The following is a 15,966-nucleotide window of genomic DNA, read 5'->3' on the forward strand; positions in this document are numbered from 1 at the left end:
TTTCACTCTGCATCAATTCCTGGAGGTCATTCCAGTTCACATGAATTCCTCCAGTTTATTATTCCTTTGACCACAGTAGCATTCCATCACCAACAGATACCACAATTTGTTCAACCATTCCCCAATTGAAGAGTATACCCTCAGTTTCCAGTTTCTTTCTACTAAAAAGAGCACAACTATAAATATTTTTATACATGTCTTTATACTTATGATCTCTTTGGGGTATAAACTCAGCAGTGATATGGCTAGATCAAAGGACAGACAGTCTTTTAAAGCCTTTTGAGCATAGTTCCAAATTGCCATCCAGAATGGTTGGATCAATTACCTCCAATAGCAATGTATCAATGTCCCAATTTTGCCACATACCCCTTAAAATTCACAGCTTTCCTTTTCTGTCATGTTAACCAATCTGCTAGGTGTGACATGGTACCTCACAGTTGTTTTGATTTGCATTTCTTTAATTATAAGAGATTTAGAATACTTTTTCATGTGCTTATTGATAGTTTTGATTTCTTTATCTGAAAATTGTATATTCATGTCCCTTGTCCATTTTATCAATTAGGGAATGGCTTGATTTTTTTGTACAATGGATTTAGCTTCTTTTATATTTGAGTAATTAGACCTATGTCAGAGTTTTTTGTTATAAAGATTTTTTTACCAATTTGTTGATTCCCTTCTAATTTTGATTGCATTAGTTTTGTTCGTACAAAACATTTTTAATTTAATGTAATCAAAATTATTGATCGTTCATTTAGTAGTTTTTCCTAACTCTTGCTTTGTTTTAAAAACTTTCCTTTTCCAGAGATATGACAAGTATACTATTCTGTTTTCACCTAATTTTCTTATAGTTTCCTTTTTTATATCCAAGTCATTCACCCATTCTGAATTTATCTTGATGTAGGATGTGAGATGTTGATCAAAACCTAATCTCTCCCATATTGTTTTTTTTTCCAATTTTCCCAACAGTTTTTGTCAAATAGTGGATTTTTGTCCCAAAAGCTGGGCTCTTTGGGTTTATCATAGACTGTCTTGCTGACATAACTTACCCCAAGTCTATGCTACTGATCCTCCCTTCTGTCTCTTAGTCAGTACCATATTGTTTTGATGACTGCTGCTTTATAATATAGTTTAATATCTGGTACTGCTAAGCCACCTTCCTTCACATGTTTTTTCATTATTTCCCTAGATATTCTTGATCTTTTGTTCTTCCAAATGAACTTTGTTATAGATTTTTCTAATTTAGTAAAAAAGTTTTTCGGTAGGTTGATAGGTTTGGCACTAAATAGGTAAATTAATTTGAGTAGAATGGTCATTTTTATCATGTTAGCTCATCCTACCCATGAGCCATCAATGTTTTTCCAATTGTTTAGATCTAGTTTTAACTGTTTGGAAAGTGTTTTGTAGTTGTGTTCGTATAATTCCTGTGTTTGTTTTGGTAGATATATTCCTAAGTACTTTATATTATCTAGGGTGATTTTAAATGATGTTTCTCTTTCTACCTCTTGCTGCTGTGATGTGTTGGAAATATAAAGAAATGCTTATATTCCTGGTATAAATCCAACCTGATAATAATGAATAACTCTCTTTCTCACTTGCTGGAGTCTTTTTGCAGGAAGGGAGGGAGGAGAAAGGGAAGCATAATAAGGGAGGGGACTAGGGGGACTGATTAAAAACAAAACACTGTTATAGAAGGAAAGAATGAAAGAAGTAAGGGCAGGACAAGGAGAGGGAATCAAAATGTTGGGGAACACACAGTTGATAATTATAACTCTGAATGTGAATAGGATGAACTTGCCCATAAAATGGAAGCAAATAGCAGAGTGGAGTAGAAACCAAAAACCTACCATATGTTGTCTACAAGAAACACACATGAGGCAGGTAGACATGCATAGAGTAAAAATAAAAGGCTGGAGCAAAATCTATTGGGCTTTAACTGAGAAAAAGAAGGCAGGAGTTGCAATCATGATTTCTGACAAAGCAAAAGTAAAAATAGATCTGTTTAAAAGAGATAAGGAAGGCAATTACATCCTGATAAAAGGCAGTAGAGACCATGAAGAAATAGAAGTACTCAACAAATGGTATAGCATTTAAATTTCTAAAGGAGAAACTGGCAGAGCTCAAGGAGGAAATAGATAGTAAAACAATACTAGTAGGAGACCTGAACCTTCCCCTATCAGATCTAAATAAATCAAACCAAAAAATAAATAAGAAAGAAGAGAAGTGAATGATATCCTAGCAAAATTAGTTAATAGATATGTGAAAAAAAATAGGGACAAAAAGGAACACAACTTCTTTTCCTCAGCACATGGTACATTCACAAAGACTGACCATGTACTAGGGCATAGAGACATGGCACACAAATGCATAAGAGCAGAAATTATGGAGGGCAAAGATCAATGAATTGGGCATGTAAATAAAAAAAAACTAGAAAGAGAACAAAATAAAAATCCCCAGATGAAAATTTAATTAGAGATCACAAAAATCAAAGGAGAAATTAATAAAATCAAAAATAAAAGAACTATTGAATTAATAATTAAGACCAGAAGCTAGTATTTGGTAAAAACAAATAAAATTGACAAAGTATTGATCAACCTAATAAAAAAAGGAAAGAAAAAAACCAAATTAAAAGTATCAAAGATGAAAAGGGAGACCTCACCTCTAATGAAGAAGAAATTAAAGCAATCATTAAAAAACATTTTGCCCAATTATATGGCAATAAATATGGCATCTAGGTGATATGGATGAATATTTACAAAAATATAAATTGCCTAGATTAACAGCAGAAGAAATAGAATACTTAAATAATCCCATATCAGGAAAAGAAATTAAACAATCCATCAAAAAACTCCCTAAGAAAAATCCCTGGGACCAGATGGATTCACTAGTGAATTCTATCAAATATTCAAAGAACAAGTAATCCCAATACTATACAAATTATTTGACATAATAAGCAAAGAAGGAGTTCTACCAAATTACTTTTATGACACAAATATGGTACTAATCCCAAAAGCCAGGTAGATCAAAAACAGAGAAAGAAAACTACAGACCAATCTCCTTAATGAACATAGATACATATCCCTTTCTTGACATAGATTCATAAGCTTTTATTTTTTAGAAGTGGACTATCTGTTAACTGGGTTTTTAGGAGCCCAAAGTTTGCCCCTCTCCCTTGGGAACTTGCCTTTAGGGGAAGTCCCTGTGACATAGACTTTGTTTAAGATTGAACAATGGATCACCAAGCATCCATTAAGTATCCTAAATAGGAGTAGTTGAAATTTTCAAGTCCTCAATCACCCTTTTTGTCTTAGAAGTTTCTTCAATTGTGTCTTATGCTACTCCCTGGTACCCCAGCCTCTGGCTACAGTCTCTTTTCCAAGTCTATATGTAACCAAATCAGTAATTCCCCAAAAGGTTGTGGAAAAAATTGCACAGAATGGGTTTGGAATGTTGGAGAGAGGATTGATTAACATATAAGTCCCCAAATTCTATTGCTCTATGGAAAATCATCTTTGGCATTAGGTCTTCCCAGAAACTCTGTGCCCAAAGTACCAGAGCTTTGGCTCTTTGTATTATTAAACGCTAACTCTGTGTGTTGGCCAAATATTGAGCCCTGTCTCCTACTCTGATTAAAGATTTGGTCTTTTCTGACTACTTCAGTGGTTCTATGTTTTTCAAGTTAACACATTTAAATATTTCAGTTGCTCAGTTGTCACTCTCAGTACTAGATCATTTCTCTATTCCCTTAGAATTGAAAAACTTATTAATCCAATTGCAAATTCAATCAATAGCATGTTAAAATATGCTAAAAGGCAAATTAATATTACATTATCTGAAACCTTTCTCTTGCAGCTTTGAAACTATCCTGAAAGATATAATATTTCAATGGAATATCATGGTGCACTAAATGATGTTTTATGCTGAGTTAATCTCCAAAACTTTCTAAATCTTTTTCAAACATGTTGTCCCTAATCTGATAGTTACAATTTTTTCTTAATAATCTAACTATATATTTTTTCTTTCAGAACTTCAACTTTGTATATTCATCCCAATGCTGTAATAAAATAGTCATCAGTAGAAACATTTATATAATACCTTGTGGTCTATAAAGTGCTTTACCAATATAATCTCATTTTCCCTCTCATATCAAATATTAGTTATGTGTTATTATTATCTTTAATAGATGTATAACTTAAGCTTGACAGAAGTTGAGTTGCTCAGGGTTCCATAGCTAGTAAGAGAATGAGTTAGGATTTGAACTCGGGACTTTATGATTCAAGATCTTTTTACTCTATCCATTATGCTATCTAGCTGCTACACTGATTAGTCAAGATTGTTTTAGCTCCTGACATTCCTCTAAATTGTTAACTCCTGCTCCTGGATTTGTGATGTGCAAATTCAATGAACTTAGCATCTATCTATGTCTTTTGTAAAATCACTGATGAATATGTTGAAGAGTGGAGGGCATAGCACAGATACTGATGTCACTCCAGAAACGCTGCAAAGTTGACAAAAAAGAAATACAATGATTCTGTCATGACTAGTTATTGGTGAATCCATCTGACTCTTTTTAAACACAGCTTCTTTTTCCAGATGTTCTCTATCTCTTTAATGAGCCATTCTCGATTTTTCTCAATAATCCATTCAAGCTTATTAGCTTATATTATTGTTATATCCATTTAACAGTTGAAGAAATTGAGACTTAATGAGGTTAGTGACAATTTTCAGACTCATAGAACCACCAAATTTTAGAGTCAGGACTTAAATCAAGTACTAAACTACAAGTTCATTATTCTATCTACTTAGCTATGGTGACTCTCTATTGTGGATCTAGGCATAAATAGGCTGTTGCATGGTAAGTAAAAAGAAGAATGTCTCTATCAAAATGTTAGCATGGTTAAAAGAAGTTAGTGTTTGCTGATACTCCAAAGGCCTCAGTTTCCTTATCTGAAAAAGTGAAAATTTTGACACTTTCTTTTCCTCTTTGGATAGATGATCCAACCACAGATGAATTGTGTACAAAACGACTGATAAAATGTCAGTGAAAAAATGAATGTTAGTAAAATGTTGGTCTGTTTGCTTATTGAGATCAAGAAATAGCACCATACTGTCCGGGTCCAGCTGGACACAACCGAGGGGTCCGGGGAAACGGCAACCTAAGAACCCATAGGGAGAGATGAGGGGAGACCTCGCGTGCAAGACACAGAGTCGTTTGGATGGATGCAAGGCTCGTTTATTGCAGATCTATGACAAGAATATATAGGTTGAGGGCAGAAGAGGGTCGGCAGATACTAAGGGGAAAGGAACGCGGAAAGGGAGCATAGAAAATCTCCTGTGGCGTCTTACTGTCTCCAAGCATGGCTGGGCCTATGATCAATATCTTATCTTAGAAGAGTGAATGATATCTATTCTTAGAAGAGTGACTATTTTATCTTAAAGTCTTGGTCCCTAACACCATACCATGACAAACAGGGACACATATATTATATGATAATATAAGGACATTCTTAGGGAAAAAAAAGTTTATTGGTTTCTTGTTAAATAGGAAGATTGTGAAACAAAGTTAATGATAATCATATCAAAAAAGAAAGAAAAGAACATTGTTGAATTATTTAAAAATACAATGAGAGCAAAAAAATTCAGAATGAGACCCAGAAAAGCAAAGCAATGTTGGAATTATGATGTTATATTTTAAATACATATGTTTTAAAACCTACTTGTAATAAACATTCACAATTTTATGTGTGCTCCTCTTTTTTCTCTTCTTTGAAAGTGGAAATGTTCATAGTTGTTATTGTTCATTAAATTCATAGTAATAAAGAGAAAATTTACAAAAATAAAAAGAAATACCAGCTTTACTTAAGTCTTTAATGTACCTAACCCAGCTATTCAAATCTAATCTTGGAAAATAGAATTACAGCAATAATAACAAAAAAGTTATAGAGATACACTTTTCTGTTCCACAAAAGAAAATGCTTCCTAAAAATTAGAGCTTTCATAAGATTGAATGTTAGAACACAAAAAGTAATAAGTTCTCAATCATTGCAGCTCTTCAAGTAGAGGCTGGAAAATGGGAATTTTCCTCAGTTGTGGTCTGAAAAAGATGACCTTTGAAGTCCCTTCCAGATCTGAGATGCTATTACTTAATGACACCTAACAGAACTAGAGAGATAAAAGGGGTTCAAAGGTTTTCTTAGAAGAGAAAAGCTGAAAATGACTTCAGAAGAACAATGAGAACAACAGTGAGAATTTATGCCAGGATAGGAACACACCAACAACAATCCAAATAGTTACCCAAAATTATTGATACAGTTCTTGCCTTAAAAGAACATTCAGTATTACAATGGTGGTGATGATGATAATAGTGGTGGATTTAGCAATGAATAAGTTCATGCCACTGTGAAACTAAATCTGAAAGGACATATATTTGAGTTTATATAAAAGGTAACAAGCATATAGTAAATTCCATACAAAATGTTCAAATAATTCTGGAAGAAAGAAAGAAAAATTACTTTCAGTTAAATTTTCTCCAGTGAAAACTAGAAAACTAGATTCTGCTTTTATCTCTAGATCTATGATCATATCAGAGATGATCTGTGTAAAAAAAAGAGGCATAAAATATCAGCAAAGAAATAAATGAGAGTAAAATTTGGGTATGTTTGTTAACCTATATGAAGAAATCGTTTTATGTTGGTCTGATTGTACCAAATTCAGCTATTCAAACCTGGGTCTAGAAAGTACAACTACATTAGTAATTAATAACAGATGAAGGTTATAACATTTTTATTCCCACAAAAGAAAATTATCCTAGTGAAAAGGGAATTCTTAATTGGAAAAATTCAATTCAACATTTAGAGAACATAGGTGACTTGCCCTAGTTCATATCCACATAATCAGTATATGTCAAAGGTAGGAATTAAACCTGGGTGTTCACTGTTCTTAGGACAAATATTTGTATATAACAGAAAGATATAAAAAAATAAAACATAAGCAGTAGTCTATGGCCTCAGGGAACTTTTAAATCTATGAAGTATAATACATTTATATAAAATTTAAAAATAAAATCATAGACTAAGGCTTGCAAACTATTGTTTTGTGTTTGGGTTGTTTTTTTTTTTTTTTTTTTTTTTTTTTTTCTGTTTCTGCGTGCATTTTGAGATCCAAGGGAAAAAAGATAATTTCTTGTTGGATAGTTCTTGGCAGACAGTATGGAAGGGTGGCATTAAAGTTAAAATAGTTAAGATTGTAGTATGTACAAATTTAGAAAGAAGAAAGCTTTCCAGACACTTTACTAAAGGAGGTCTCTCACTAAGTAAAGTCAGGCACTTAATCCTTAATCAGTACTTGGAGATGAGCATATTCCTTATCAACTCTTTTAGGGTAAAAACACAAAATAACCTTTAAAGGAAAACAGAAGGGATTTAAAAAATATTCTTAATATAATTAGCAGTGAGTTAACGGAGTGTGCCGTATGAAGGATGATAAAGCTTGATCTATTCTTTTTTTAATTAATTATTTCTTTTAAACCCTCAACTTGTGTATTGGCTCCTTAGTGGTAAGGGTGGGCAATGGGGGTCAAGTGACTTGCCCAGGGTCACACAGCTGGGAAGTGTCTGAGGCCAGATTTGAACCTAGGACCTCCCGTCTCTAGGCCTGGCTATCAATCCACTGAGCCACCCAGCTGCCCCCCAAATCTATTCTTTAGGAGAAAAAGCACTTTGGCAGCTATGTGGAGGATGGATTTTAGTTGGACAATGTTTTGTGAGATGGAGACCAAATTGAAGACTATTTAATGAAAACAATGGTTAAGTATGATGAGATCCTAAACTAGTATGTTGGCCTCATGAGGAGAGAGAGATATCTAGAAGAGAAAGGAAAGATGATATTCAATTCAGGATGTTGGAAGAATGAGAGTATGGATTGGAAGATGACACTGAAGCTGGGAATCTTGGAGTCTGGAAGGATGATGATGTCTTTAACAGTAATAGTGGAGTTCTGAGGACTAATTTTAGGGAGAAAGTAATTTTTGAGTATTTGCAAGGTTAACATTACTAAGTAACATTTAATTTCATATTTCCTATAAGCATTTTCCAATGTGGGACTAGAGTATATGACACTAGGGCTTTATCTATGTCTGTATTTCTATCTCTATCTTCATCTCTATTATTATCTATATAGACATAGATAGCATGAGGGTTAAGACAGATGAAAGTTGAGAAGATACCATCAAATTTCAAAAGTTATATGTCAGTGGCAGGATTCAAACTTTTTTTTCTTGACTGCAGTCAAAGCTCTCTATTCAGGAAGTTACACTATCTCTTGACTTTCATACATAGTACACAGAGATAGCTATTTGTTAATCTGAATGAATTGAATAAGGAAAGGAATTACAAAGTGATATAGTCGATATGTATCTTCATTTACTGTATAGATGATTGTTAGACTTGGTTAGGAAGACCTGAGTTCAAATCCTACCTCCAGGTACTTACTAGGTTTGTGACCAAGAACAATGTTCATAAATTTCTCTCATCCTCAATTTCCTCACGTACAAAATGGTGATAATACCTACTTAAACAATATAGTTATCATAGGGATAAAATTATATGTATATATACATATATAATATATATTTATAGTGCTTTGTAAATCATAATATGCAGTACACTTTTTACCTATTATTCAAAGACTATGAATGTAAAATGCTCTGAGTTTTGGAACTGGATTTAGATTAAGAACACATATTTTTTATTTTTATTTTTTTGTAAACCTTTACCTTCTGCCTCAGCATCAAGAAAAGCCTTCCTTTTTCCAAGAAAATAAAGTAAGCACTAGGCAATGGGAGTTAAGTGGTTTGCCTAGGGTCACACAGCTAGGTATTATCTAATTTGAACCCAGGACCTCTTGTCTCCAGGTCTGGTTCTCAATCCACTGAACCACCTAGCTGCCCCCAGAATACCAATGTTTTTCTCATTTTGAGAAAGCCTTTTTTTTTATATTGTTGATGTTCATTTTTCTGATCTTTAAAAATGGAGATGACACTACTTCTCTCAGCCTACTTGCAAGCTTATGAGAAAAAATGTTCTGTAAGTTATAAAAGTCTATATAAGTGGGAACACTAGTCTTCTTTTTCCAAGTCAGAGAAAGAGACAGAAACACTGCTGTTTGGTAGGCGGCTCAGATGTCACCAGCTTACCCATGATAATGCAGTGATGATTTGTTTGGATGCCAGCCTATTTGGCTTCAGGGAAACAAAACACAATACTGTTTAACAGATTAAAGTTAGACTCCAGCACTAGGTTATCCTCAGACCAATAGGCACACAATAAAAAAATAAAAAAATAAATAAAAAAGTAAAAAACCTCTTGTAAAAGTTAACTCTAGTGATCAATTAAGGCTGAGCCCTCCCGAGCATCCTAACTGTGAACTAAGACACTAGTAAGGAAAGATTCCCCTAATGCCACTAGCAATCAGTGTGTGAAAGAAATACATTTGTCAAAATGAACTCCATGGCATTTTCACTTGGGCAATAAAGTCCTGGTGTTTTAGAATTAGAAGGAATTCAACAGATAAGGAAGGAAGGCTAGGGCTGTTAGGCATTCCCAAAGATAATTCCTCTCCCATGTCCCTAGGATGAAGGTTCTGGGTACCTGCATACTTCAGTGGGAATGCTTAGAGCCACCTTAGGCTACCGTGTGTGAATCATGCCATTGTTAAATATGAAACTTGATCATAGTGCCATCCGTACTGGTAAACATGGCTTTGTCAAACTTTAGGAAAAGAAGATATTTCTAATGTATTATATGTAAGTGGGGGGAGAAGGAAACAAGCACTTTGCAAATTGCAATCATTTGACAGCTGCTCACTAAGCAATACAACATTAATTTTCAATGCTTCGCACATGGCTGAGTGGGAGATCCCTTAATCCCTAGCCCCATTCCACTCTTGCCTCATTCCTTCTGCCCTTTCTGCAATATTCTCTGCATTAGTTGGCTATGATGCACTTATTTCCCCCTTGTTATTGTCACAGAAGTAAAAACTGAGGTTAATGTAGATTTGCTCTCCAGGGGCATGTTAAAATGGATTTAAGTTTTTTTATGAGACACAGCTTTTAAGAAGTCCTCTTCTTTTTCAAAGACATAATACCAGAGAAATACAGAAAGACATGCAAATAGATGCATGGACAGACAAAAAGGCAGAAGGACAGACAAACAGAAAGCTAGGCACAAAAAGAAAATTCTATGCAATAAAGGAGCTGTATATTCTCAAAGCCTTTTTACTTAATCATTTTCCAAAAAACTATAAAAATTAGTTTCATCTTTTATAAATGTATTCTGTCAAATGAATCTATTGGTAGGACACAATGAGAAGGCGAATGTGATTAGGAATCAGAGGACAAAAATTTTGTGGATCATATAGAGCTGTCTGTGAAGCCCCTCTGAACAAATTTTCTAGGCTTTAGTTATGCCACCATGATCTCTTTGTTCTTATCTTACTGCACTCCAACCTATGATTACCTTCAAAGGAAAGGGAAAGAAGTTTCCCTCTTCAAGAGGCTCTTTTCTTTCCAACAAAACAAACTGTGTTATCTTACCTTTCAAAGTCTAATAACTTGCTTGGGAAAAAAAATACTGACATGAATACAGAAAGGTATCTTTCAAATGAATGTTTAAAAAAATACACAAAACACAAGAGAAACATACCAGAATAGAAAAGAGAGCAAAAGAGAGTAAAGGGATGGAAAGTTGGAAAGCAGTTATTGTTTGATATTCAAATCATCATTCAATAATCCACACCAAGGAATGAACAATCACCCTGTTGGCCAGATGATACCCCATCCCCTTCCCACCCAAGTACCTCTGGCATTATCAATAGGCTTTTGATGCCATTCCCTCTAGAGTCTTCTAAAGTGCTAATTCTAGGAAATACATTGTGATATTGGCAGCCCATACCAAAATGTGCCCACCACTGCGTATACTCTCACCACTTAGAGCCAAATGGTGCCCCCAGACAGTTATATGTGACTTCGACTGGGAGTTAATTATGAATATTTTAAGACAAAATTGGCCCTGGAGCAGCATGGGAGGAAAAGGAGGCCAAACTTGTCCTTTAGCTGTTAATACTGAGATATTTCTTGGCAGTTGTGAATTCTGAAGGCAGAAGGTTTTCTTTTTAAATCCCAATGAAACTTATCATCATTATAACCAAAAATAAGAAAGAATATTATCCTCAGATCTTTTATCTAACCATGTGACTGATGTAGTATATAGAAAAATATGAATTATAAAGCTCTTCAAAAAGGAAAAAAATAAGCAATGAGAAGATTTGTAAAGATGGAGAAAGAAATAACCTTTTGGGGATTTTTAAGAGCTATGTCCTTTTAGTTCCTGATCAACAGTAATCTTTTTTTTTTTTCATCAGTACTCAGTACTCCTATTTCAATCAAATAAATTCAACAAACTTTTCAAAGTGCCTACTCTTTACAATAGAACACATTCAGCACTGCCAATTTCTAACCAAGTAAATTTAACAAATTTAAAAATGTTTCTATGCCTTACAAAATAGCAGACTAGAAATTAACAACAACAACAAAAGACAGAAATACAAGGACACTCTCAAAGGATCAATATTCTTTCCTAAGATGAAGCTTCACTTCACAGTTAGGAAGTCTAGAGATATTTCTAGTGTACCATCTAAGATTGCCAGACAGGAGTAGCAAATCCACACATAGATTATCTCCCACTCACCCTTAATATTTTGCACAGCTTTTAAATTAAGTATCTAGAAGATACCAGGTGGTAATGGGATTTTATTAGGTCAAGGAATGATTGATTAGGACCAGTATCAGAAGATCACTGAGTCTGGGAAAGCCAACAGGATAAATCTTATAGGATACCAAATGCAGTCCAACAAGGATTTATTAAGGTAAGGGAAGGAAGGGAAGGGAATTAGGATAATCTATCTAAAGACTTTAACTAAACCTCCCCACCGAATCTAGTTGTTATCTTCAGAGAGATGGAATCTGCACTGGAAATTACCTCCCTACCTACAAGTCCCAGTCCCTGCAATAAATACTAACTCAAAACACCCTTAGATGGTGATAGAGGTGATTAGGATGGAAGTCAAGCAGGAATAGGACTCAGAAAAAGGTTCTCACAGATGACTCAGTTTTCTCAAGCATCTCTGTTGAAATATCTCTCAGCCAATAGGAACGGGACACACAGGAACAGGGAGTTGGTAAAATGGATCAGAAGGAAAGCCACAGCAGAGATAATAACTAATCTCTCAGGGGCCACCCAAGGAGAAAAGAGAAACTCAACCTCAGCTTCAACTGTCTCCTAGAAGAAACCAATCGGGCCACTCTCCCAGAATTCAAGAACTTTCCTGCCTCTGCCTTTGCAGCAGCTCCTGCTCCTGCTCTTTTCCTTATAACACAATGAAGCTCTTGCAATTCTCTCCTAAAAATGTCTCCAAGGAAGAGCACAGGCGCTCCTTTCTACACAAACACTGGCCTTGAAATAGAGCTCCTGTGTTAGTCACATCTGTTCCTCATTGAACTTAAATTTGTCTCCAATCTCAGTTGTTTATTGTTCAGGGAGACTGATGTTGGCTTTAGATAAAATTGGATTAAATCAGTCAACAAGCATTTCATAAAACCTTACTGTGTGCCAGGGACCATGTTAATTCCTGGGAATACACAGTGAACATAAGGACAGTTACTGCCTTTGAGAAGTCTATATTCTAATTTAGAGAAGCAGCATGTACATGATGTAAAGTCAATAAGTATGTAGGAGATACACACAGAATAGATGGAAGGAAGCTTTAGAGAGGAAGGAATGAGCAGCTGAGAAAAACAGGGAATGTGATTTGAGTATTGAAGAAAGCCAATAATTCTTAGAGGAAAACTCAAAAGATGAAGATAGAGCACTTAGAGACTCTGGGTGATGGAGGATGGGCAATGCAGAAAGATAGAGATGGAAAATGGGGTGTCAAGGGTGATGGTAGGAAGGTTCAGATTTTGAAGAGGTTTATGTGAACATCACTTTGCCCACTAAAGGGAATATTGATTAGAGGGTAGGAGACCTCAGGCAGAGAGATCATCGTAAAATATATTGTAAGAATGAAAGGGATAGGACTTGGACTCCTGGGGTCTCTCTGAACAGAAAGAAGGTCCAATACAAGAGAAAATATAAAGATAGTAATACTAAGATTAGACATTTGATTGCATATGTTGAGTGAATGAGAATATGGAATCAAAGATGGTACTGAAGTTGTGAACTTAGGTGTTTAGAAGGATGATGATAGCCTTGAAAGTAAACAGAATCTTCAGAAGAGGAGTAGATTTTGTGGAAAATACAATGAGATCAGTTTTGGACACAATGAGTTTGAGATACCTAGGGGATACACTATTGGAAATGTCTAATAGAAAGTTTGAGATTACTCTCTCTCCCATAATATCTGATTCAGCCAATATGACCTTATTTCTATTCCTCAAACACAACACTATAGCTGACATCATTATCCATTTGCATTACTGATTCTCCAGACTTGGAAGGAAGGAAATAAGCATTAAGTCCCAAGTATGTGCCAGACACTGAGGAAAGCACTTTTTAAATATTTAAGTCTATCTTCACAGCAACTTGAGAGATTGATCCTACTATTGTTTCCATTTTACAATTGAGGAAACAGAGATTGAATTATTTGGACAATAGGTCTAGTAGATGTGTGAGGCCAAAATTGAATGCATGTGTCTGTAACTCCAAGCCCAATACTTGATCTACTCAGCTTAGTTTCTAAAATATACTCCTTCTTTAAATTCACCTGATGGAATATTTCTCTTCCTTTATGATGCATCATCAATGGAGCCTTTCCTGATACCTACTCCTCATACAAATATTATCGCCCTCACTTTCTATTTACATTTAATAATTTTATATTTATGTTGTATATATGTTATGTATACTTGTTGTCTCTGATATGAGAATATAAGTTCATTGCAGTATTGATTTATTTTGTGTGTGTATTTGTATCCCTAATGACTAAAGAAATACCTGGTACATAATTTTCACTTCATATATAGATTGATTGCTAAAACTGAGAGAGAGAGAGAGAGAGAGAGAGAGAGAGAGAGATCTTTCATAAAAAAGATAGTTCACCTTTTGGAAGCTGATGATACCACCAATTAAAACAATATTCTGTACACAAATGCACTCCAGTAGACAACCCACCAGAAATATTTTCTTACCAACTGGAGTTAATTAGGTTCTGTTGCAGATATATATATATATCTCCAACTCCAACCTGAAGTATTCCCAATAATTAGACAAATGTTTACTTTACTGAAAACTGCTGTCCTATCTATGGTGGGATGAGGTGGGGGGAGGAGATCATTCTAATGTCCCACCTTCTAGATGTCCTGAAAATGTTTCTTTCAGAGACTAGGTAAACTTCTGAAAATCTATGCTGAGTATAAAATACTAACAGACACATTCATTCCCTTAGACATGGACAAGATTTAATTTTAAACTGCTTTACTTTTTCTTAGACAATAAATCATAGCATCCTTTGGAATAAGGCTATGCTAATAAACCAAGTTTTCAGTGGCACTTGTATCATAGATGCAGTTAAGGATGAGCTCAGAAGGGATGGGGAAAGACACATCAATGCCTTATGAGATGAGATATTATATCCATACTATGGATAAGTTCAGGAACTCCAAAATTAGAATATGATTAAATAACCATGGAGCTTCAATAATCAAGAGTGCAATATGATGCCAAATGGTACTATTAAAACTTAAGTTGGAATGATGCCTTTGGGTAAATAGTTATCATCAGGTTGATAAAACTACCTTAATGGTCACTACTGAATTTTGCTTCAGTTCCATTCACACCTCCAACCAGAACTGACTGCCAAATCTGTACCCCCTTTGTTTTTCTTCCCTTCATCCTTCACACTATGAAGCAATTAACTGCTACCTAGAAAAGTTGAAAGTTTTACTGATAGACATTTGATATAGAAGTTCAGTGGACAGAATTCTGTGGCTGGAGTGGGGAAGAGCCAATTTCAAATCCGGTTTCAAACATTTATTTAGTATATGACTGAACAAGTCACTTAATCGCTGTTTGCTTAATTTTCATCAACTATAAAATGAGGATTATATCATGTATCAACCAAGATATCTGTGAGAAAAAGCACTTCTTAGTGCCTGACACATATTAGGTGTTTTATAAAATTTATTCCCCTTCAATATACTCTCGACTGCCAAAGCAAAGCTATATATACAAGTGAATAACTATATATTTTATCTTTATTTAGAATTTGCATTCAATTACCCTGTTAAAACGGTTAAGTAGAAAACATTTAGTGTAAGTCCTTTAAAAAAAAGAAAATAAAAAGAGTTAAGGGGCCTCCAGGCTAAAACATTTTGACAAAGGGTGAATACTTGGTTTTGACCCTCTATTTCTGTCTCATCTGGGAACTCACTTCAGCATTTGGAATTTTCCTGCCAGGAAAAGCCATCCACTTCTGAAACCTTCTCTATCAATAATATTCTTCTGTACATGATTTCTGCTTCTACTTTTCCTGGAGCCTTCATTTTATGGAAGGATTCAAGCCAGCCTTCATTCTCTTCTAGCCCTGTTTGTACTTCTGTACCTCAAAACTAGGTCCTCATTCCTGGTACCTTTTTATACCCCATACCCAATTCTCATACTCATTAGAATATAAACTTCTTGAAGGCAGAGATTATCTTTCTTTTTATTTAAATGTGTTTTCCCACCATTTAACATAGTCCTGCCACATAGGAAGCAATTAATGCTTGTTTCTTTCCTTCCTTCCTTCCTTCCTTCCTTCTTTCCTTCCTTCCTTCCTTTCATCTTTCCTTCCTTTCTTCCTCCCATTCTTTCATACTTCCTTCCATCCTTCCTTCCGAATCTTTTCTTCCTTTCATCTTTCCTTCCTTCCTTCCTT

This window comes from Gracilinanus agilis, chromosome 2, assembly GCF_016433145.1.
Source record: "Gracilinanus agilis isolate LMUSP501 chromosome 2, AgileGrace, whole genome shotgun sequence".
NCBI classification, from domain to species: Eukaryota; Metazoa; Chordata; class Mammalia; order Didelphimorphia; family Didelphidae; genus Gracilinanus; species Gracilinanus agilis.